Source organism: Carcharodon carcharias, chromosome 23 (genome assembly GCF_017639515.1).
Source record: "Carcharodon carcharias isolate sCarCar2 chromosome 23, sCarCar2.pri, whole genome shotgun sequence".
NCBI lineage: Eukaryota > Metazoa > Chordata > Chondrichthyes > Lamniformes > Lamnidae > Carcharodon > Carcharodon carcharias.
Window position 1 is genome coordinate 45,467,278 of NC_054489.1, and position 25,057 is coordinate 45,492,334.

Sequence of the window (25,057 nt, forward strand, 5' to 3'; positions counted from 1 at the left end):
ACCGGACCCGACCCCCCTGACCGCCTCACTGCCCCCTGAAACCCCCCCAGACCAACGCCCCAACCCGACCTGACTACTACCTCTCCCAATCAGATTAACTCCTGTCCACCTAACTACCCCTCCTGACTCGACTCAACTAACCCCCGACCAGACCTCACTAACCCCTGACCTGACTACCCCTCCTGACCTGACCCAATAACCCCTCGGACCCACCTACCCACCTCACCCACTTACCTCACCCACCCTATCCACCCTAACACCGTACCCATTCGCTCATTCACTCACTCACCCATTCACTGACATTCAGACTGGACATTTAAGATTAGCAGATGTCAGCAAGTGCCGTTAAAAAGGGAACGTGCCCAGTCTTCCCCTGACACTACAGTAATGCAATGGAGTTCTCCGAAGGACAGCATGCTCCACATTTCTGGAGAAACTGGGCCCAGACGACTCAGCCAGAGATGCGGAGCTGTGTCAGGGTGCAGTAAAGGGAAGTTGGAGGGGCGATCCGATGGTGATTGCTGCTTTGCAGGAGATCCAGGCCTGCATGTCTCTATTATTTCTTTTGCTGGAGCAATTTAAAGTTGCCAATATCCTGCACTCTCTCTATAGATGTGTACTTTCCTAAACTTCAAATATTTATCTGCCTTTCCCTTGAAAGATGCATAAACAATTCCCTGTGACAAAACATTATGTCCTCCAATAATCCTCTGTAAAGATACTTCATCTAACCACACTCCTCATTCTCTTAAATGACAATTTTAAATTAATGATTCCTTGTTCTAAACTCTCATGCCAGTGAAAATAATCTTTCTTTATTAATGTTATCAAAACCCTTCACAATTTTAAAAAGCTCTATAATATTCCCTTTTAGATTTTTCTATTTCACTTGAAGTAGTCTCAGGGATCTGGAATGTTTCATACTCATAAATGTTCTCTTTGGATTTAATATCCTTTCTATAATAGACCAAACAAAATTGTGCACGGTATTGTAGCAGCAGCCTAACTGATGTATTGTGTAAATTTCTCATCAATTGTTTACTCTTGTCTTTCAGTTCCCAATGTGTATGTTGGAGTGCAGCTCCCACAACACTCAAGAAGCTCAACACCATCCAGAACAAGGCAGCCCACTTGATTGGCACTCCTTCCACCACAATAAACATTCACTCCCTCCACCACTGATGCCCAGTGTCAGCAGTGCGTACCACATACAAGATGCACTGTACCAACTCACCAAGACTCCTCTGACAGCACCTTCCAAATGCACAAACTCTACCACCTGGAACAATAAGGGCAGCAGACACATGGGAACACCAGCACCTGGAAGTTCCCCTCCAAGTCACTCTGACCCTGACTTGGAAAAATATCACTGTTCCCTCACCGTCGCTGGGTCAAAATCCTGGAACTCCCTCCCTAACAGCACGGTGGGTGTACCTACACCACATGGACTGCAGCGGTTCAAGAAGGCAGCTCACCACCACCTTCTCAAGGGCAACTAGGGATGGGCAATAAATGCTGGCCCAGCCAGTGAAGCCCACATCCCATGAACTAAAATTAAAAAAACCCCAAAACACATCGTTTTTATTTTGATCTTACGGGTGGAACTTTCTCATCGAGGCAGGTTCTGTGGCAAGCGGGAGCGGAGAACCCAGCGGCAGGCAAAAGGTTGGAAATCCGTCGGCGTAAAGAGAGCTTGCAATTCTCCTGACGGTGTGTTTGTGGCAGATCACTTATCCCGCCAACTAGTGGCGTGGATTCCATTTGCACTCATTAACATCTCATGAATGCTCATTAAAACAGCTGCTCACCGGAATCTTATCAGGCCTTCCAATCTCACGTCATGCCAGCAGGAAATTACATCGGCCTCAAACCCGTTTGAAAAGGGCTGGCGTGTGCAAGTTGGACCTCAGTTCACTGGTAGCTTTGAGGTGAGTGGAACATACATTGCCTACCTGCCAAAGCGCTGCGCCGGTCTGGTTGCGATGAACGCCACACTGCTGGGGCTGTAGGGCTGGTCTGCACCTGCTCTTTGCCTAAGTTGTCCCGAAGGACACCACTGTGCTGTGGTACTCGCACAGGCTCCACTTTCAGAAACTAGCACTTCAACCGGGGGTGGGCTGTGAGGCGAGAGTGTGGAATGGCAGGGAGGGGGGGAGGGCGAACACGAGGGGGACCTTTCTGGGACCTCTCGTTGCCATAGAGGTCTGCTTAGAAAGAAAGGAGGAAGACCTCCTTGTGATGAAAGTCACTGGAAGCCAATGGCTTCATTAGCGCTGTTAAAGGGCTACTCAGAACTCAGTGTGACACTCCTAATGGGCCAAAGGGCATCCACTCATTGACCATGAGCAACTGCTTGGTCATTAAAATGCCACATCAGAGATTGGAGCACAGAGCTAGGTTGGGTCACTCATCTCACTGAAACTTTAGCATCCCACGCAGGGCTCAAGGTGTTATATATGTGATGCCATCTTGGTCACCTTGATGTGTGCACTAGTGTCTCAGGGACAAGGCAGCATCAGCCACCATGCAAGTAGGGCAGGAAAAACTATGGACCTTTACAATCTCCAAACGTGTCATCCCCTGAACTTTGCTTTCTTGCCCCTTGAATCATTAATGTCCTAAATGTTTTGGTTCAGAGAGATGGAAAAAGCAGATATGGATCCAGGGTTCAATTCTGCCTTTGTCAGGGTCCTAATGCAATGGAGGAGGCGAAGGAGGGAGAGGTGACTCCGCACACAGCTCTAGCACGAGACCGCACCTAAGAGACATGGCCAAGCGGAGCCAGGCCATGAACAGGAGGGTTAGGAGGAGAGACTTTGACAATGGGGATGACTCACCAGACCTAGGGTTTATCGTAGAAGAGTCTCCTATTTACAAATGAATGAGAGGCAATGCTGTGCACACCTGCACTTGTCCTGAGCTCTGGTACGTCACACATGCCACATGCTTTGTGAAGACCTGACTCCACATGGAGTTGGAGGGTATCCCCTGCCAATGGCTTTGAAGATAAATGCTGCACTCAATTTCCTGGCCTCTGGTTCTTTCCAAGGATCAACAGGCAACCTGTGCAGCATCTCTCAGTCCGCAACACATCGATGCATAAAGGAGGTCACAGATGCCCTTTACAGGAAGGCCCATCATTATGTCAGGTTTGCTCTGGATGAAGATGGCCAGGCTGTGATTTTCACCGGATTCACTGCCATCTCAGGCTCCCCAAGAGTGCAGAGTGCAATAGGCTGCACCCATGTGGCTATATGGGCTCCATGGCAACAGCCCCTAATGTTTATAAACTGCAAGGGCTATCATTCCATTAATGTACAACTGTTGTGTGATCACTGGAAACACATACTGCATGTTTGTGCCTGGTACCCAGGGAGTTGCCATGAATCCTACATCCTGAGTCACTTCCAGGTGCTTGAGATCTTTGAGGGGCCAATATGTCTGCAGGGATGCCTCCTCAGGGATAAGGGCTACCCACTGAAACACTGGCTGATGACACCAGTGCATCGCCCTCAGAGTTGTTCTGAGGAGAGGTACAATGCTGCTCACAGCTCCACATGTCCCTTATAGAGCAGACCATAGGGCTTCTGAAGATGTGCTTCAGATGCTTGGACCGCTCAGGAGGTTCACTCTAATACACTCCTGTATCATCGCAATGTGTTGCACCCTTCACAATCTGGCAAAGCAAAGAGGTGACCCCGCCCCCCTGCCAGAGGATGATCTGAAGGGGTAATGAGAGCTCATTGAAGGATGAAGATCCGGATGCCCAGGAACCTCATGAGGCTTTGAGGGTCAGTATGAGCACGATCACACCATGGAGGAAGGAAGACATGGGAAATATGCCTGTGATACGTTAATCACTGACAGGTTCCAGGAACAGTAAAGTTAAGTGAGAGATGATGAGCCTCTGGAAGCAGCCGCCGACTCAATCTGGAGATGTAATTACAGGCAGCAGAACATCAGACAGAGATTCAACAGTCACTCAAAGACTAGAGCGAACGATGGAGGAGTCCGTCCGGTGTTCTGTCTGATGTTTAGGCTCCGACATGCGAGCACCTCGAATTTACCATGAGAAAGCTGGCGATCACCATGGAGACCGTGGTCCAGCAGGTCTTGCCGGATTTACGCTCGGCCCTGCACTCCATAGCCACACACACTGGTTGGCACCATCAGGATGTCAGCGACATGGGGACGAGGCACCTTGACCTCGGTCCAGGTGCACCATCTCCTGCAGGAGTCAGGGAGGGACCCTCGGGCACCCACAGGGAGGATGAGCGTCAGCCAGACACGCCAGGGGCCTCCTCTCAGGATGCTCTAAAGGTGTGCAACCTCTCACAGTCCCTTCTGCCTCTGACCCCACCCACACCAGCTTCTCAGGCCACCAAGGGTGCTTCTGCCCTGAGCAGGTGACCCTTATCAGGCTGGGGCCCCCCAGGCCACGGGCCACTAGAGGACATGAGGACGTAGCAGTCAGCAGCTGCCTCCACCTCTGCTGTGGATAACGGGGCTGCACCCAGGCCTAGCGGTAGAGTTAGGAAAGTTAAGAAAGATTGATGTCACTTTTGTGTCACGGGTGTGCTGGACTTGTTAGTAAATTGCACTTTTCTGAATACATTTGATATTTATGTGAATGTTCTTGGCAACTGAAGGCATTATGATTTTGTACTTTGGAATCCTCTTATTTCGAGGTCTGGTCTTCCTCCCACCCAGTGCTGGTGTCCCGCTGTGGGAGTCACATTCCTGTGATGTCAACCTCAGTTGAACTAGTATTTGCACCCCTTGTGAGATGACAGGTAGATGTGTTTAAATCTTTATTTGAAATGTGTGATGTAAGTGTTTCTAACCCTTCTTCCTCAAGGAGCACCATTGAGTGAGGATATCAGTATTGATAGTCCAGCCGTATTTGTGTCACCTCAGTGGTAGTGGCAGAAGATAAGAGATGCCTGGGAGGAGGAGATCCCTCGGCATGTCCACACCTCAGTCACAGCCGTGTTTGTGTCATTAGATGGCGGCAAAGGCTTCAAGTCTCCACTAGTTCCTAAGTGGACTCTCAGTTCACAGAGTAACCTCACTCACAGGGCACCATGGACCAAAGCAAAGATCATGGCCTGGTGATTCATGAGGCTAGAATGTGCAAGAGCGAATGAGCGACTCATTCTCGCTGTGAGTGGGTGGGCATCTCCCGAGATGAAAGAAAATGGTATTGAGGGCTGGAAGAGCGTTGAGTTGATGGCCACTTCCAGAGGCTCATACTCTGACTCGGATCGAGCGAGTGGATGGTCTCCAGCTGCCTTCTGAGTGCCGGAGACCTGGGCCGTCCCTGCCCCGGACTGCTGCGGGGGCGTGTCAGTGAGGTGTTCCCCAGAAAGTGAGCCCGAGCCTAATCTACAGCTGTGTCCCACCGACGTGTGTGTCTCTGAGCTGGTGGAGGGTGTGTGTGGGCGCTGTGATGGTTCTTTCACTTCTTCATCTTTGGATGAAGTCTGGGGGCTCACTGGTGCTGGACAGGCTTGGGGACCTCAATCTGCTGGTGCCTAGAAAATAAAAAATAGAATTTTAGCTTGTGAGCATGAGTTAGATAAGACTGCGCGTGACTCACTGTGAATGTCACGAGTTGATGACGTGATGGAGCTGTGATCCGTACTAGGTTGGTGAGAGAGGCTGATCTCCCCTTCCCCACGGGAGCAATCCCTGTCCTCACCAGCCAGTTCGGCTGCAGCCTCCTCAAACTCAGTGAGGGTGATGATACCAGCCGTCCCTCCCTCAGTCTGTGATCTCTCACACCTGTTGTGCGCCAGTTTAACCTGTATGAAGACAAAAGAAAGACAACTGATGAGAAGGGAGGGAGCAGAGGTTGGGTGAGATGCATGTCCCCTGTGTGTGGTGAGCTCTCCCCAGAAGGGCCAGAGGATGGAGTGTGAGCAACATGATCGATGGGATGGTGGTGATGTGAAAGTCTCAGTGAGACAACAAGTGTTGATATGTGTTCCCTGCCAATGGTTGCATGAGACCCCTGGAGAGAGCAGCCCTTAGAGTGCACGATGCCATAATGAGAGTTTGATACTGGAAGGAGCTGAAGGATGACTTACCCTGGCGGAGCAGATGAGATCATTCACCCTCTTCCTCCACTGGATGGCATTTCAGCTACAGTTGCCAGCTGCGCTGACCTGCTCTGCGACATGCCTCCCAGGCCAGAGACCTGAGGCAGCTGTGCTTCCTGCAGCCATCCCTAGGATAGAGCACTTGCCTATGTGCCTGCACCCCTCCGATCAAGGCCTGGAGGGCCTGGTGGGTGAAGCGGGGCGCTGCCTGCTTCTTGAGGCTCTCAGCCTTCTCCTTCTGGCTGCAAGACATCTCTGGTCAGCTGGAGAGAGGGAGAATATGTGTTGGACAGGCCTTTAAATATGGCGCCCAGACCTTTGGACCCACCAGCTGATGGCGAGTGAATGAATCAGCTCCTGACCCACCAGGTGGTTTGGACTGATACGCGCCTTTGCGCATAGTTAATGCCCCTCCAAATGCGGAATCGGGATTGAGTTCCTGCTATTCCAGCCAACAGGGTGGGCACTGCTGAAGCTGCCCACCACCACACTTAGTCTCATGATTGGAAAATCCATTTTTATACATATCTATATTCACCCTCTGTTCATTCATATCATTCAACACATTTCCTTCGAGTGTGTATACAGTATAAGAGCAGAAACTGTATAAAACATTAGTTAGGCCGCAACTTGACTCCTGTGTGTTGTTTTGGACACCTCACTACAGAAATGATGTAACTACATTAGAGGGGGTACAGAGGAGATTTACAAGGATGCTGCCAGGACTGGAAAGTTGCAGCTATGAGGAAAGATTGGATAAGCTGGGGTTGTTCTCCTTGGAACAGAGGAGGCTGAGGGGAGATTTGATTGAGATGTACAGAATAGTAATGGGCCTGGATAGAATGGATGTGAAGGACCTATTTACCTTAGCAGAGAGGTCAGTGACCAGGGGGCAGAGATTTAAAGTGATTGGTAGAAAGATTAGAGGTGAGAATGAGGAAAGGTTTTTTTCACCCAGTGGGTTGTGGGGATCTGGAACTTGCTGTCTGAAAGGGGAGTAGAGGCAGAAACCCTCAAATCACTTAAAAGGTATCTGGATGTGCACCTCAAGTGCTGTAACCTGCAGGGCTACGGGCCAAATACTCGAAAGTGGGATTAGTCTAGTGGCTCACTTTTTGGCTGGCACAGACACAATGGGTCAAATGGCCTCTTTCTGTGCCGTAAACTTGCTATGGTTCCATGATTCCCATTCCTGCTCCTAGCCTCCAGATTTATTCCCTCACATTTTCAGCTATGGTCAACAGCATCTACCACTTGTCTGCCCATTCTGCTAATGTGTGTGTTTTCCTTTAGCCTCTTGCAATGCTGCTTTGCTCTTTACCTAGCCTTATATTTTAGTATCATCAAAACATTATGATTAATATTCCCTGCAGCCAAATCAACATCAGTTATATATATTTTTACCAAAGGTAGACTTAGCACTGCCCCATAGAGTGCACCAAGCCTTTCCCAATCTATGCAAGACCTGGGCTGGAATTTTCTGCCCCCTTTGGCATCGGGTGTGTGATAGGAGTGAGAGGACAATATGGCGAGAAGGCCAAAAATTTTACATCATCATGAAATCAATTTGCGATCAGCCACTCCACCAATCAATAGTGGGCCACCTTTCCCATCATCCAACATCGGGAACCTAATTTCAATGCATTTGCATTTCATTACCTTGCCTGCTCGCCGGAATCATCCTCCATATGTCAAATTTACCGCCAACATCAGCGGGAAAACACGTTGACCCAGAACACATCTGGACAAGTGTGATGTGTAGGAGTCGGGACTTCCAAAGGGGCCTTGCTTACATCATGGCCATCCGCAGAACAGAAGATGCTGGAGATCGACAGCAACCGGGCTCTGCAGGAACATGTGTATCGCCTGCAATGATGGAATTTCATGGACATGACTCTGCCGTGAAGCAGCTCACGGAAGGTGGGAGATCTTCATTGATGTCTCCAGTCTGTTTCGGGACGTCACGGTCTTGGTTATGTGCTACTACCGATGATCGGTGAGCGGTGAGAGGAAGGTCCAGCTGTGAGTGGGAGAGGAGGGTGTAATGGGGGGAGGGGGGGCAGGGGGTTTGACTTTGGGAGGGGTGGAATAAAGGTGTCGACGGGGAGTGAGGTTGGGAGGGGGGAACGGAGATGTTGAGGGAGAGTTTGAGGGAGGGGGTAAGGGGAAGAGGGTGTAACAGGTAAAATGTGGCAACTGGGAAGGTAGGTGTAAGGGGGGGAGGTAGGTGTAAGGGAAGGAGTTCGAAGGGGGGAAGTCGTTTGGAGGGAAGAAGGACTTCGGAGGGGTAAGTCCAGGGGGCAGAACGAGCAAGGGTGAAGGAGGGAGTAAGGATGGAGGCGGGAGTAAGTGTAGACGAGGGAATAGTGGGGGGATGTCCAGGTAAGTGTGCAAGGGAGGGGTCTGTGGAGTCAATGACTGCCTCCTGGGGAGAAAATTGAGTGGGGGTGTGGTGGGAGGGAATAGTGAGAGTGAGACAGAGCAGAGGCAGACAGAAGGGTGGGAGGCTGAGTGGTAGCGGTAGAAGGGACGACAAGGGTGGTTGGTTGGGAATCTGATGCAGCCACAGACCCTTGGGGTGGGAAGGTGGGTGTCGGGGAGGTCAAAGTGGATGGGGGTGGGATCCTCGAGAAGGTAGGGAATGTACACGTTCACCTGGACACCCTGGAAAGACGAGGGTTTGGGTTGGTAGGCGATGGTGGGGAGGTGGATGGTGATGCCAGGGAAGTCGACAGTGATGGGGGAAAAGGACATGGGTGACTGGGAGAGGGGAAAGGACGGGAAAGTTGATCGGAAACTTAAAGACTACCATGGTTGTCAAAATCGAAAGTGAGTGGAGCCTCTTGTTGGACGGGCACAAGTGTTGCTGGGAGTGTGATGACCTGTGCAACCACTTGTGATCAGAATTTCTTAACTTTTCTAGGCCTGACACTTCTTCTAGGTGCTGCCCTGACATCTGCAGCAGGGGTGGAGACAGCCTGTGCAATGGTTGGGCCTTTTGCCTCTGATGAACTTGTAGCCACAGTATTTATATGTCTAGTTCAGTTCAGTTTCTGGTCAATGGTAACCCCCAGGATGTTGATAGTGGGGGATTCAGCAATGGTAATGCCATTGAATGTCAAGGAGAGATGGTTGGATTCTTTCTTGTTGGAGACGGTTATTGTCTGGCACTGGTGTGGTGCCAATGCTACTTGTTACTTATATCCCAAGCCTGAATATTGCCCAGGTCTTAATGCATATGGGCACAGATTGCCTCAGTATCTGAAGAGCTGTGAATGGCGCTGAACATTGTGCAATCAGCAAACATCCCATTTTCAACAACCACAACCATCTTCCTTTGTACTAGGTGCAAGAGGAGGACCCTGGGACAGGCAGTCAGCAGCACCTAGAGGAGAATGCGAGAGGGGGACCCTGGGACAGGCAGTCAGCAGCACCTAGAGGAGAGAGTGAGAGGAGGACCCTGGGACAGACAGTCAGCAGCACCTAGAGGAGAGAGTGAGAGGAGGACCCTGGGACAGGCAGTCAGCAGCACCTAGAGGAGAGAGTGAGAGGAGGACCCTGGGACAGGCAGTCAGCAGCACCTAGAGGAGAGTGTGAGAGGAGGACCCTGGGACAGGCAGTCAGTAGCACCTAGAGGAGAGAGTGAGAGGAGGACCCTGGAACAGGCAGTCAGCAGCACCTAGAGGAGAGAGTGAGAGGAGGACCCTGGAACAGGCAGTCAGCAGCACCTAGAGGAGAGAGTGAGAGGAGGACCCTGGAACAGGCAGTCAGCAGCACCTAGAGGAGAGTGTGAGAGGAGGACCCTGGGACAGGCAGTCAGCAGCACCTAGAGGAGAGAGTGAGAGGAGGACCCTGGGACAGGCAGTCAGCAGCACATAGAGGAGAGTGTGAGAGGAGGACCCTGGGACAGGCAGTCAGTAGCACCTAGAGGAGAGAGTGAGAGGAGGACCCTGGAACAGGCAGTCAGCAGCACCTAGAGGAGAGAGTGAGAGGAGGACCCTGGAACAGGCAGTCAGCAGCACCTAGAGGAGAGAGTGAGAGGAGGACCCTGGGACAGGCAGTCAGCAGCACCTAGAGGAGAGTGTGAGAGGAGGACCCTGGGACAGGCAGTCAGCAGCACCTAGAGGAGAGAGCGAGGGGAGGACTCTGGTACAGGCAGTCAGCAGCACCTAGAGGAGGGAGTGAGAGGAGGATCCTGGGACAGGCAGTCAGCAGCACCTAGAGGAGAGAGTGAGAGGAGGATCCTGGGACAGTCAGCAGCACCTAGAGGAGAGTGTGAGAGGAGGACCCTGGGACAGGCAGTCAGCAGCACCTAGAGGAGAGTGTGAGAGGAGGACCCTGGGACAGGCAGTCAGCAGCAGCTAGAGGAGAGAGTGAGAGGAGAACCCTGGAACAGGCAGTCAGCAGCACATGGAGGAGAGTGTGAGAGGAGGACTCTGGGACAGGCAGTCAGCAGCACCTAGAGGAGAGAGTGAGAGGAGGACCCTGGAACAGGCAGTCAGCAGCACCTAGAGGAGAGTGTGAGAGGAGGACCCTGGGACAGGCAGTTAGCAGCACCTAGAGGAGAGAGTGAGAGGAGGACCCTGGAACAGGCAGTCAGCAGCACCTAGAGGAGAGAGTGAGAGGAGGACCCTGGAACAGGCAGTCAGCAGCACCTAGAGGAGAGAGTGAGAGGAGGACCCTGGAACAGGCAGTCAGCAGCACCTAGAGGAGAGTGTGAGAGGAGGATCCTGGGACAGTCAGCAGCACCTAGAGGAGAGTGCGAGAGGAGGACCCTGGGACAGGCAGTCAGCAGCACCTAGAGGAGAGAGTGAGAGGAGGACCCTGGGACAGGCAGTTAGCAGCACCTAGAGGAGAGAGTGAGAGGAGGACCCTGGGGCAGGTAGTCTGCAGCACCTAGAGGAGAGAGTGAGAGGAGGACTCTGGGACAGGCAGTCAGCAGCACCTAGAGGAGAGAGTGAGAGGAGGACTCTGGGACAGGCAGTCAGCAGCACCTAGAGGAGAGAGTGAGAGGAGGACCCTGGGACAGGCAGTCAGCAGCACCTAGAGGAGAGAGTGAGAGGAGGACCCTGGGACAGGCAGTCAGCAGCAGCTAGAGGAGAGAGTGAGAGGAGGATCCTGGGACAGACAGTCAGCAGCACCTAGAGGAGAGAGTGAGAGGAGGACCCTGGGACAGGCAGTCAGCAGCACCTAGAGGAGAGTGTGAGAGGAGGACCCTGGGACAGGCAGTCAGCAGCACCTAGAGGAGAGAGTGAGAGGAGGACCCTGGAACAGGCAGTCAGCAGCACCTAGAGGAGAGTGTGAGAGGAGGATCCTGGGACAGTCAGCAGCACCTAGAGGAGAGTGCGAGAGGAGGACCCTGGGACAGGCAGTCAGCAGCACCTAGAGGAGAGAGTGAGAGGAGGACCCTGGGACAGGCAGTTAGCAGCACCTAGAGGAGAGAGTGAGAGGAGGACCCTGGGGCAGGTAGTCTGCAGCACCTAGAGGAGAGAGTGAGAGGAGGACTCTGGGACAGGCAGTCAGCAGCAGCTAGAGGAGAGAGTGAGAGGAGGACTCTGGGACAGGCAGTCAGCAGCACCTAGAGGAGAGAGTGAGAGGAGGACCCTGGGACAGGCAGTCAGCAGCACCTAGAGGAGAGAGTGAGAGGAGGACCCTGGGACAGGCAGTCAGCAGCAGCTAGAGGAGAGTGTGAGAGGAGGACCCTGGGACAGGCAGTCAGCAGCACCTAGAGGAGAGTGTGAGAGGAGGACACTGGGACAGGCAGTCAGCAGCACCTAGAGGAGAGTGTGAGAGGAGGATCCTGGGACAGACAGTCAGCAGCACCTAGAGGAGAGAGTGAGAGGAGGACCCTGGGACAGGCAGTCAGCAGCACCTAGAGGAGAGTGTGAGAGGAGGACCCTGGGACAGGCAGTCAGCAGCACCTAGAGGAGAGTGTGAGAGGAGGATCCTGGGACAGACAGTCAGCAGCACCTAGAAGAGAGTGTGAGAGGAGGACTCTGGGACAGACAGTCAGCAGCACCTAGCACCTAACATCACAGAAGAAACACAATCATTGGTTGGTGAGAAACAGCTGTTAGGGTGTGTCATCAAGTAGTTGAGAATTAGAAAAGCACATTCTTTTTAAAGAAGGGGCTACTTAAATGTAAATAAGAAACACAAGCAATAGGGAAATAATGTTAAATCAAGATCAGGTAAAATAAGGTTGCATAAGTAAACAAAAGTAAAAAAAAATTAACACAATGGAAGTGAATTGAAGCCATGGCAGGACAGCTCGATTGTGTGGAATGTAATATATGGGAAGTCCTGGGCACTATCAGTGTCCTAGATGACCACATGTGCGCCAGCTGCAGAACCTTGAGCTCTGGGTTTCAGAGCTCGAGTGGCAGCTGCAGTCACTGTGGTGCATTCGCGAGGCTGAGAGCTAGCATGTTCACAGAGGTGGTCACACCGCAGTTTAAGGGCCTGGAGACAGAGAGGGAATGGGTGACCACCAGGCAATTCAAGAAAATTAGGCAGGTAGTGCAGGGGTCCCACTCACCGATCAATTTTCTGCTTTGGATACTGGTGAGGGCGTTGATTCCTTGGAGGAGTGCAGTCAGAGCCATGTTTGTGGCACTGTTGTACTGGAGGGGAGGAAGAAGATGGGAAGAGCAGTAATAATAGGGGATTTGTTAGTTAGGGAAACAGGCATGCGTTTCTGTGGCTGTAGACATCACTTCAGGATGGTATTTTGCCTCCCTGGTGCCAGGGTCAGGGATGTCACGGAGAGACTGCATGTCATTCTTCTGGGGGAGGGTGATCAGCCAGAGGTCATGATCAATATTGGCACCAATGACTTAGGTAGGAAAAGGGGATGAGGTCCTGAAAGCAGACGTTAAGGAGCCAGGAGGGAGATTGAAAAGCAGGACCTCTAAAGCAGTAATCTCAGGATTATTCCCAGTCCCAAGTGCAAGCGAGTATAGCAATAGGAGAATTGGGTGAATAAACACATGGCTGGAAAGCTGGTGTAGGAGGGAGGGCATCAGAATTCTGAGGCATTGGGACTGGTTCTAGGGAAGGTGGGACCTGTACAAACTGGATAGTCTATACCTGAACAGGACTGGATGAATACCCTCAGCTAGTGCTATTGTGGGGGTTTAAACTAGATTGGCAGGGGGATGGGAACCTGAGGGCAAGGAACGGGAGATGGAGAATTAGTGAGTGACTCTGAAAGACAGAAGCAGCACAGGTTAAGGAGTGAACAGCACAGGAACTTGGCAATGTGAAACATAGAACCATAGAAACTAGGAGCAGGAGTAGGCCTTAAAAGGTGTATACGTAAATGCAAGGAGTACAGTAAATAGACCTGATGAGCTGAGGGCACTGATAGACACATGGCAGCATGGTACTATCATTATAACAGAAACTTGGCTTAAGGAGGAGCAAAAATGGCAGCTCAACATCCCTCAACTCTATATCGAGTTTTCAGGCAGGATAGGGAGGTGAATAAAAAAGGTGGGTGTGTAGCATTATTGAACATAAGAAATAAGAACAGGAGTAGACCATTCGGCCCCTCGAGCCTGCTCTGCCATTCAATAAGATCATGGCTGATCTTCTTGTGTTTCAATTTCCACATTCCCATCTACCCCCGATAACCTCTGATTCCCTTGCCTAATGAATCTATCTACCTCTGCCTTAAAGATATTCAGTGACCCTGCCTCCACCACCTTCTGAGGCAGAGAGTTCCAAAGTTGCACAACCCTCAGAGAAATTTTTTTCTCATCTCTGTCCTAAAAGGGCGAGCCCTAATTTTTAAACAGTGCCCCCTAGTTCTGGACTCACCCATAAGAGGAAACATCCTTTCGACATCCACCTTGTCAAGGGCGTTCAGTTATCTTGTGCACTTCAATCAAATCACCTCTCATTCTTCCAAACTCCAGTGGAAATAAGCCCAGTCTGTCATACCTTTCCTCATAAGACAATCCACTCAGTCAAGGTATCAATCTATAAACCTCCTCTGCACCACCTCCAATGCATTCACACCCTTCCTTAAATAAGGGGACCAAAACTGCACACAGTATTCAAGGTGCCGTCTCACCAATGCTCTTTGTAACTGAAGCATAACATCCTTACTTTTATGTTCAATCCCTCTCATAATAAAGGGTAGCATTCCGTTAGCTGTCTTAATTATTTGTTGTACCTGCATACTAACTTTTAGTGGCTCATGTACCAGAACACTTGGATCCCTCTGCAACTCAGAATTATGAAACCGTTCTCCATTTAAGTAATACTCTGCTTTTTTGTTCTTCCTGCAAAAGTGAACAACTTCACATTGTCCCACATTAAACTTAATTTGCCAGATCTTTGCCCATTCACTCAACCTATCTATATCCACCTGCAACCTCCTCATGTCCTCTTCTCAACATACTTTCCTACCTATCTTTGTGTCATCTGCAAATTTAGTTACTATGTCTTCAGTCCCCTCATCAAAGTCATTGATGTAAATCACAAAAAGTTCAGGCCCCAGCACAGACGCCTGTGGGACTCCACTCGTCACATCCGGCCAATCCAGAAAAAGATCCATTTATACATACTCTCTGCTTTCTGCCAGCCAGCCAATCTCCTATCCATGTTAATATGTTACCCACTACACCATGAGCTTTTCTTTTCTGTAATAATCTTTGATGTGGCACCTTATTAAATGCCTTCTGGAAATCCAAGTAAGGATGTCTATAGGCTCCCGTTTATCCACTGCCCATGTTACTCCTTCAAAACACTCCAATAAATTACTTAAACATGATTTCCCTTTCACAAAACCATGCTGACTCTTGCCAATTGCCTTGAGCTCTTTTAAGTGCCCAGCTATAACCTCCTTAATGATCAATTCTAACAATTTTCCCACGACAGACGTCAAGCTAACTGGCCTATAGTTTCCTGTTTTCTGCCTCCCGCCTTTCTTGAACAGAGTGTTTATATTTGCTATTTTAGTCTGATGAAACCTTTCCCGAATCTAGCAAATTTTGGAAAATTAACATCAGCGCATCAACTACTTCATTCGTCACCTCTTTTAAGACCCCAGGATGTAATCCATTGGGACCTGTAGCCTGCAGCTCCATCAATTCGCTCAGTACTGTTTCCCTGGTGATTTCAATTTCACAAAGTTCCTTTCTCCCATTCACTTCCTGATTTGTAGCTATTACTGGAAAGTTTTTTGTATCCTCTGTAGTGAACACAGAAGCAAAATATTGGTTAAAGAACCAATTACAGATGTGAGAAGGGATGATATACTAAATGAAGCGTTAAATGAGGCCTTATGCGTTGAGCTCAGAAATATAAAAGGGGCAGCCACACTGCTAGGAGTGTACTATAAACCTCCAAATAGTGGAAGGGAGTTAGAAGAGCAAGTATGTGAACAGATCTCTGAGTGAAAAAACAATAGGGCAGTTATTGTTGGGGGCTTCGACTACCCTAATATCAATCGGAATACAAACAGTGAGAAGTGCACAGGGGACGCAAAATTCGTGAACTTCATTCAGGAGAACTTTTGTAACCAGCACGTAACAATCCCAATGAGAGGGGACACAATTTAGTCTTAGGAAATAAAGCTGGGCAAGTGAATCAAGTAGCATTGAGGGACCATTTTGGAGACAGTGACCATAATACAGTTAGATTTAGCATCATCATGGACAAGGACATAGATACAACAGGAGTAAAAGTTCTAAAAACAGAAAATACTGGAAAACACTCAGCAAGTCTGGCAGCATCTGTGGAGAGAGAAACAGATTTAACATTTCGAGTCTGTGTGACAATTCTTCCCACTTTTTGGACATCTATAGTACACTCCTGGCAGTGTACTTTTTTATTTCTGAGCTCAACACATATGGCCTCATTTGATGCTTCATTTAGTATATCATCCCTCCTCACAGCTGTAATTGATTCTTTAACCAATAATGCTATGCCCCCACCTTTTTTATCCCCCTCCCTAATCTGCCTGAAAACTCGATATCCAGGGATGTTGAGCTACCGTTTTTGCCCCTCCTTAGGCCAAGTTTCCTTTCTAGCGATGATATCATGCTGCCATGTGTCAATCTGTGCCCTCAGCTCATCGGCTTTATTTACTATGCACCTTAAGGTTACATCAATACCTTTTAACACTGCCAAATTCCTGTGCTGTACATTTTTTAACCTGTGCTGCTTCTTGTCTTTCAGAGTCACTCACTAATTCTCCATCTCCCATTCCCTGCCCTCAGGTTCTCATTCCCCTGCCGATCTCGTTTCAGCTGCAACCCCCCTCCCAATAGCACTAGCAAATCTCCCTCCGAGGATATTCGGCCCAGCCCTGTTCAGGTATAGGCTGCCTGACTTGTACAGACCCCACCTTCCCCCTTCTTCTCCAGAGTCATATGGATTTGAAATGTTAACTTTGTTTCTCTCTCCACAGATATTGCCAAACGTGCAGAGTTTTTCAGCAATTTCTGTTTTTATTTCAGATTTCCAGCATCTACAGTATTTTGCTTTTATTTTATTATAGAAAAAGTTCTAAATTGGGGGAAGACAAATTCTACAGAGCTCAGAGGGTGAGCTGGCGAGAGTGGACTGGATACAACTGTTAGAAGGGAAAACAGTGTCAAATCAGTGGGATGTATTCAAAGGCAAAATTCTACAGGCTCAGTGCAGACATGTCCCCACAAAGAAGAAGGGTGGCCCTGCCAAATCTAGAGCCCCCTGATTATCCCAGAAGCATACAGGCCAAGATAAAGCAGAAAAAGAAAGCTTATGACAGTCATTAAAGACTTAATAATGTGGAAAGCCTAGAGGAGTGTAGAAATTACAGGGGGTGAAGTAAAAATGGAAATAAGGAAATCAAAGAGAGGATACAAAAAAAATATTGGCAGGTAAAATCAAAGAAAATCCTAAGATGTTTTACCAGTACGTTAAGAGCAAGAGAATAACTAAGGAAAAGTTAGGGCCTATCAGAGATGTAAATGGTAACTTGTGTGTTGTTGCAGAAGATGTGGGCAGGGTTCTTAATGAATACTTAATCTCTGTCTTCACTAAGGAGAGGGATGATGCAGACATTCAGGTTAAAGGGGAGGAGTGTAAAATAGTAGATACAGTAAGCACAGTGAAAGAGGAAGTAATGGAGGGATTGGCATCCTTGAATGTGGTTTAATCACCAGGTCCAGATGAATTGTATCCCAGGCTGTTGAAGGGAGCCAGGGAGGAAATAACGGATGCTCTGAGGATTATTTCCCAATCCTCAGTAGATACAGGCATGGTCCCAGAGGACTGAAGGTCTGCAATCGTTGTACCATTATTTAAAAAGGGTACAAGGGATAGGCCTGGCAATTATAGGCTGGTCAGTCTGAATTTGGTGGTGGGCAAATTATTGGAATCAATTCTGAGACACAGGATAAACTGTCACTTAGAAAGGCACAGATTGATCAGGGATAGTCAGCATGGTTTTGTTAGGGGAAGATTGTGTCTTACTAACTTAGAATTTTTTGAGGAAGAAACGAGGAGGATTGATGAGGGTAGTGCAGTGGATGTTGTCTACATGGATTTCAGTAAGGCTTTTGACAAGGTGCCACATGACAGACTGATCAGGAGAGTGAGAGCTCAAGGGATACAGGGAAAGGTGGCAGGTTGGATCCAAAATTGGCTCAGTGACAGGAAACAAAGGGTAATGGTTGATGGATGTTTTTGTGAATGGAAAAGGGTTTCCAGTGTTGTTCCACAGGGCTCATTGTTGGGGCCCTTGCTGTTTGTTGTATATATTAACGATTTAGACTTAAATATGGGAGACGTGATTGGGAAATTTGCAGATGACACAAAAATTGGCCATATAGTTGATAGTGAAGAGGATAGCTATCGACTGCAGAATTATATCAATGATTTGATTGAATAGGTGGAGATGTGGAAAATGGAATTCAGTCTGGAAAAGTGTGAGGTAATACGTTTGGGGAGGGCAAACTAAGCAAGACAATACTCAATAAACAGGGAGTCATTGAGAGGGGTTGCGGAAGTGAGGGATCCTGGAGTGCATGTCCAGAGGTTCTTGAAGGTGGCAGGACAGGTAGACAACGTGGTCAAGGGAGCATATGGAATGTTTTCCATTATTGGACAAGGCATTGAATACAAAAAGCGGGGATGTAATGTTGGAACTGTATAAAACGCTGGTTAGGCTACACTAGAATTTTGTGCACAGTTCTGGTCACCACATTACAGGAAGGACATGATTTCTGTGGAGAGAGTACAGAGGAGATTTACAAGAACATTGTCAGGTCTTGAAAATTGCAGTAAATTGAGTAAAAGATTGGATAGGCTAGGGTATTTTCCTTAGAACAGAGGAGGCTAAGGAGGTGACCTAATTGACGTGTACAATATTATGAGGGGCCTAGATAGGGTAGACAGGAAAGACTAGTTTCCCCTAGCTCTGCGGTCAATTACCAGTGGGCATAGATTTAAGGTGATTGATAGCAGGTTAAAGGGGACATGAGGAAAAACCTTTTCACCCAGAGAGTGGTGGGCGCCTGGAATTCACTGCCTAAGTTAGTGGTTGAACACTTAACTCATTTAAAAAGGTACTGGATCTACACCTGAAGTGCTGTAACCTGCAAGGCTATGGACCAGCTGCTGGAAAGTCAGGTTAAAATGAACGGCTAATTTCTTAACTCTCTTTTTGGCCAGCAGAGACACGATGGGCTGAATGGCCTCTTTCTGTACCGTAACTTTTCTATGGGGAGAACTGATGTGCACCCGGAAGCTCTGAGCACTCCCTGTGCGGGTGGGAGGAGGAGGGAGAGTCGTGTATGTGTGCGAAAGAGCGCAGAAATCTCCCTGAGGCACTGATCTGCCTTCGGGAGATTACTCTGATTATGATGTAAAGAATAAAAAAAAAATTCAGACATGTCCCCTCATGTGACAGTGTCACATGAGCTGGGACATGTCAATGAATTTTAATAAAAAAATTTATTAAACTTATAAACACTTCATGAAACCTCATCCCACCTGTGAAAAATGCAAAGGTGGCCTGGGCTCTTTGCCTGCCCCGACAACATTAATGTTGGACGAGCAGCCCTGGTAATGAGTTCAATTGGTATTTAAGTGGCTTTAACCGGCCTTTTGACAGTTTGGCTGGCATGCAGCCGACTCCAGTGCGCACCTACCGAACCGAAGATTGGAATGACACGCAGCAACGTTGGGACGCACGCCCGACATCACTGCGCGTCTTCGACGTATCGGCGAGCAGGGCCCGCCCCCACATGCCAGCCAGAAGATTCAGGCCTATGGTTCTAATTTGATGGGGCGAGATGAAGAGGGGTGGGTGGAGGCTTGAGTGGGACATAAACACTGGCATGGGCTTGCGGGACGAATAACTTATTTCTGTGCTCTAAATACTTTGTAATACTTTAGAACTTTGATTTGGAAGTATGGACAGATGCCTGTTTTCAGTGGGAGCGCTGGTTGCCAAATGCCAGTTCACCTGAAAATTGGGACAAGCAGCAAATTGGTGATTCCACCAGTTGTGTAATTTGGACCCAATTGTGTAATTTGCTGCTGCCATTTTTTTCAAGCACAGCTGGAGTGGTTGCAACATAAACCCACCATCAAAGCAATCAAGGTTGGTTTCCCCTCTAGTTGCAGACCATTACCACTAGTTATACACAGAGAGAGGAAACAGTTAAAGGAATGGACTTTGCAAGGACACTTCTCATCACTTCATCACTCACATACCTTCATGTGTACCATAGTAATAAGACTTACAGGTTGTAAGGAACATATCTTTTTATTTTCTGTTGGACAGTGGATTAGAATTATAATAGCTACAGGTTGAAAGTCTTGTCCACTGGAACAGGATAAGAGATATATACAATGCTGCAGTCCTGGAAATGAGTGTGCCATGAAAGACAGGATGGTGCCGGTAAGGAGTCCTGGACAAGAGGGAGCTGCCTGGCAACCACTTTTTAATTGGCTGCTGACCAGGCGACCAGGTTTTGAGTGAGAGCAGTGCAGCAAAATAGCTCCTAGCCTGAAAGGAACAAGACCTCTTTCACCTGTGAATGGAAGATTCCAGAATTCCACAATAATAGCTAGCTGGATTTTTCTTCTCATATCTCGATAAACTGCTCTCTCTCTCTCTGAAAATCCCTGTCAAGAAGCAAAGGGGAAAATCACTGCTAGGGTCACTGAAAGTACTCAACCAGTGAACTAAAGACTGCAAGTGCTGGAAAACCACCTTGTGTCATCACCAAAAACTGAAAGGAATTTGTAAGACATCGATCAAATCAACCCATCGAATCCTGATCTCTGGAATTGGTGCTCCTGAACTGTTTTATCCCACCCTTAAAATCCATGTTTTTGTGTGACTTTTGTGTCGTGTGTGTGTGTGTGTGTTTATGTGTGTGTGTGTGTGTGTGTGTGTGTGTGTGTGTGTGTTTGTGTTTGTGTGTGTGCGTGCGTGCGTGTGTGTGTTTGTGTTTATGTGTGTGTGCGTGCGTGTGTGTGTTTGTGTTTGTGTGTGTGTGTGTGTTTGTGTCTGTGTGTGCGCATTTGTGTTTGTGTGTGTGTCGTGTATGTGTGTGTGTTTGTGTTTGTTTGTGTGTCGTGTGTGTGTGTGTCACGTGTGTGTGTGTATGTGTTTGTGTGTGTCGTGTGTGTGTGTTTGTGTTTATGTGTGTGTGTGTGTTTGTGTTTGTGTGTGTGTCGTGTGTGTGTGTGTATGTGTATGTGTTTGTGTTTGTGTCTGTGTGTGTGTGTTTGTGTTTGTGTGTGTGTGTTTGTATGTGGGGATTTAAGAAGGGGTAGAGTTTAGGTTCTAGTGTTGGAAGTTAGCAGTTCATATTTCTTTCCTTTGCCACTGGTTAAAGACAATTTGTTCAATAAACAGTTATTTTACTTATTAAGTTTACAAACCTGGTGCTCATATTCTGTTAACTTAAATTAAACAGTGAGGTAGGATTGGAGCAATCTGGTGGTTTGATCAAACATTGGCTGCAGCTGGGGGAACAGTGAGGTTTGACATTACAGTGCACTGTCCTCAGTGAGTCATGACAAGATGCAGACTTCCTTTAAATATCTCTCCTTTAGAACCAGCAAACACCTTTGTGACAGGCATTGTGAGCTCCTAGAGGTTCAAAGTTTTCATGAAGAAGTTTCCAGAGGCTCCCTGTTGTTTGGTTTTAACCCACTTAAAACCCAAGACAACATGAGAGGTAAAGAGGTGAGTCGAACAAGATGTGCAAGTGGTCTCACTTACTTTGGCCACCCTTGTGAGGTCATCAAACCTCTTCATGCATTGTGTGAGGCAAATTGTAGGGGGGTGGAAGTTACACAGACTGATCTGCCCCTCCTCCCATTAATTTGGGCCATCCTTCTATGATGTTCTTGAGGAAACCTGCCCGTCTGGATCTTACTGTTGCCAGATGGATTTCTATTAAAGCGTGAGTAAATCCGAGATCTCCTCCCCTCTTTGCTTCCCATCACCTACACCCTATAACGATGCTGATTCTTCCTCATTTATCACACTCTTCAGTTGCTTCTGCCACTGTACTCAATCATTTCAAGCAGATTCTACACAATGAAGTGATCTTTCAATAAAGAGCTGTGGTTTGGAAAAAGGAGGTACATTACGGAGCTGACAAAAAGAGTTTGTGTGGACCACATACCACAAAGCTTTTGGAAATAAGCTTAAAGATGGATCCAGATGGAGTCAACATCTCAGAGCAATGACACATCCCCAGGATCAGCACAGTAACTTAGACGGCATGAAATTAAAATGGGAAAAGCTCTGCCACACTGGTGAGAAAGGTTTGTCATCTAACTCAAGTATGTAAGGGAATGGATTCTACAGGAAATAAACATAGAGTTACTCAAAATAGAGAGTTGCCCGAAGAAATAAATGCTGGGCTCTCTGACCAATATTCATCAACTTAGCAGTCACGGAATCTATAGCTCCGTCTTTCAGGGTAAGGGGAGTCAATGACTGTATTCCTAACTCCTTCCTATTAATGGGAGTGCCCAACATCTGACCTCAGCTGGAATATGGCATCCAAATGAAGAAATTGGGGTAACTTCTACAACCCACAACTCCCATCACAGATCATCCCACAAGTGGAAATGGGATCAGGGATTGGAGATTCTGCAACTTACCTCCCCAGTTTGTCTCCCTGTGGAATATGCTGATCCCTCATCCGTGTTCCCAGATGGACCTACAGTTCACCAAATCTTCATCTCACGTGTGTTCAACCATAAGGTTTGGCCCTCAGTACCATCATCAGCTATACACCTGAACAAACCTCTGTGATTCAATGTGACTATCTGATCAGTTAATGAGGCAGCTGTGGCTGGGTACATCGAAACCTGGCATTGGACCTGGAACTGGGTCAGGAAGATGGAGCCTCTGAATGACAGCCTCTGTATCCAGCATTCTGGCAAATGTTTTTAAGGATTGTTACAGACTGTTTCATTGACGATCTACATGTTTGGTTTAAATACGACGAGTGAGAAGATGAGGAAAGTGTGTGTACCGAGTGAAGCACTGATCCAAGCTCTTCAAAGGTGCACCACTCCATAAAGAACACACATAAACAGACACAGAAACACACCCATAAACACTCATACAATCGGGAGGTGGTGGCATTGTGGTATTATCATTGGACTAGTATTGCAGAGACCCAGGGCAATTCTCTGTGGACCTGGGTTCGAATCCCACCAGATAGTGAAATTTAAATCCAATAAAAATTTGGAATTAAAAGTCTGATGATGACCATGAAACCATTGTTGATTGTTGCAAAATATCCATCTGGGTCACTAATGTCCTTTAGGGAAGGAAATCTGCCATCCTTACCCGGTCTGGCCTACATGTGACTCCAGATCCACAGCAATGTGGCTGACTCTTAAAAATGCCCTCCAAACAAGGGCAATTATGGATGAGCAATAAATGCTGGCCTAGCCAGTGATGCCAACGTCCCATGAAAGAGTTTTAAAGGATCACACACACAGGGCTGGATTGTGCAGAGCGAGTTCTACAGCTTGTCACCCCACCCACCCACCCACGTCCACTCGGAAGGAAAGTCTTGCAGCAATAACATGCTGAGGATGGTTAAACACGCTGAGCGGCTGACCTTTGCTCATCAGTGAACAGGAAGTCCAATGCTCGAGTCCCAGCAAGCGCCAGAGCTCAGTAGTGGGTGCTGCTGGGACTGCAAAGAGGTCCACAGGGGTCATCAATGACCAGGCAAGTCCCAGGCTTTTAGGTCAAGGAGGGAGGGAGAATAGGGGGGGGTGCCTATGTGTGTATGTATGTGCGTATTTTGGAGAGAAGATGGGTTGGAACAAAGCGGGGGATGAAATCTTGGGGGCAGGGTGCCCCACCCCAGTGTGCATAAGGCACCCCCAATTAATAAGCCCTCCCACTTCCTTCCCACCTTTTCAAAGCCGCCTTTGCACTCTGGCCTGCCTGCCACTGCCTAGTGTTTTGTGCCAGTGGAGGCTGATTGAGGCCTTTCACTGCCTCTTAATGGGGCAGTTAAGGGCCTCAATAGGCTGAAGGGCAGGCAGCATAGTGAACGCCTTACCCACCTACCCCTGCATTACGAGAAACAGGTCGGGGGTGGGCATGAAGGAGGAAGTGGACTAGGCATCTGACGTATTTAATGTGCCCCCTCTGCTGAAAACACACTGGCAGAGGGCCGTTAAATCCAGCTCATACAGAGACTCAGAAAGAAACACACACAAACAAACCCATGCACACATGTTTTTTTACTTATTCTTTCATGGGATATGGGTGTCGCTGGCAGGGCCAGCATTTATTGCTCATCCCTAATTGTCCTTGAACTAAGTGGCAGCTAAGAGTCAACCGCATTGCTGTGGGTTTGAAGTCATATTGACTTGTAGGCCAGACCAGGTAAGGACAGCAGATTTTCTTCTCTAAGGAGCATTAATGAACCAGGTGGGTTTTTACAACGATCGATGATAATTTCATGGTCACCATTACTGACACTAGCTTTATATTTTACATTTATTAATTTAATTCAAACTCCGCCAGCTGCCATGGGGGACTTGAACATTTATCCCCAGATCATTAGCCTGGGCCTTGGGATTACTAGTCTAGTCACATTACTACTGGACCACCGTCTCCCCATAATACACACATATGTAGACAGACAATCACAAACCCTGGTGCACACAGTCACTACAAGGGTCAGGAAACTTTGCAGCGTGAGAATGGCAAATTGGAGGTAAAAGGAACTGGGACTTGCCCAAAGTACAGCAGCCTGAACTGAGGCAGCTTTGAGGTAGATCTGAGGGGCCAACAGCCCCTGGGATTGGACTTGGGTAAGAGCTAGGACCTGTGGTTCAGACAGTAATGGGACTTGGAGGAGCAGAATGTGGGAAATGTGATTGATAGATCCAACACAGCAATGGATCTAGGGGGCTTGATAATTTGGGTCTGCAGTTGGGATGATTTGGGCTGGAGTTGGGATGATTTGGGCTGGAGTTGGGATGATTTGGGCTGGAGTTGGGATGATTTGGGCTGGAGTTTGGATACTTAGATACCTGAGTTTTCAGACAGGCTCCACCAGCCGGTTTCTGCTAATTGGGTAATTTCAGTAAGGTTTTCTGAATATTTAACTTTCTTTGCAACACAAAAGCTTTCCTCACAATGATTTATTACAGATTTCAATGCAGCTTGTATATAACCCTGTATGGCGAAATAGATTTCAAGAAACATCTGCATCTTATATTCATCTTGTATCCTGGAAATGAAATTTAGGAAGGAAAACAAAAATAATTTTATTTCAAATTCATTTTTTGAATATTATCGTTCCGTGAAAATGAGACTTTGTGAAGGTTGAAAGAGCTTTTTGATGCCCTGAAGCTCAAACACTTCCTTCACATCTGGAAGGGGAGGAGATTCAGTCAGACACTGGCTTCAGCTGACAGATGTTTGTGTTGTGAGGGGGAAGTACCGG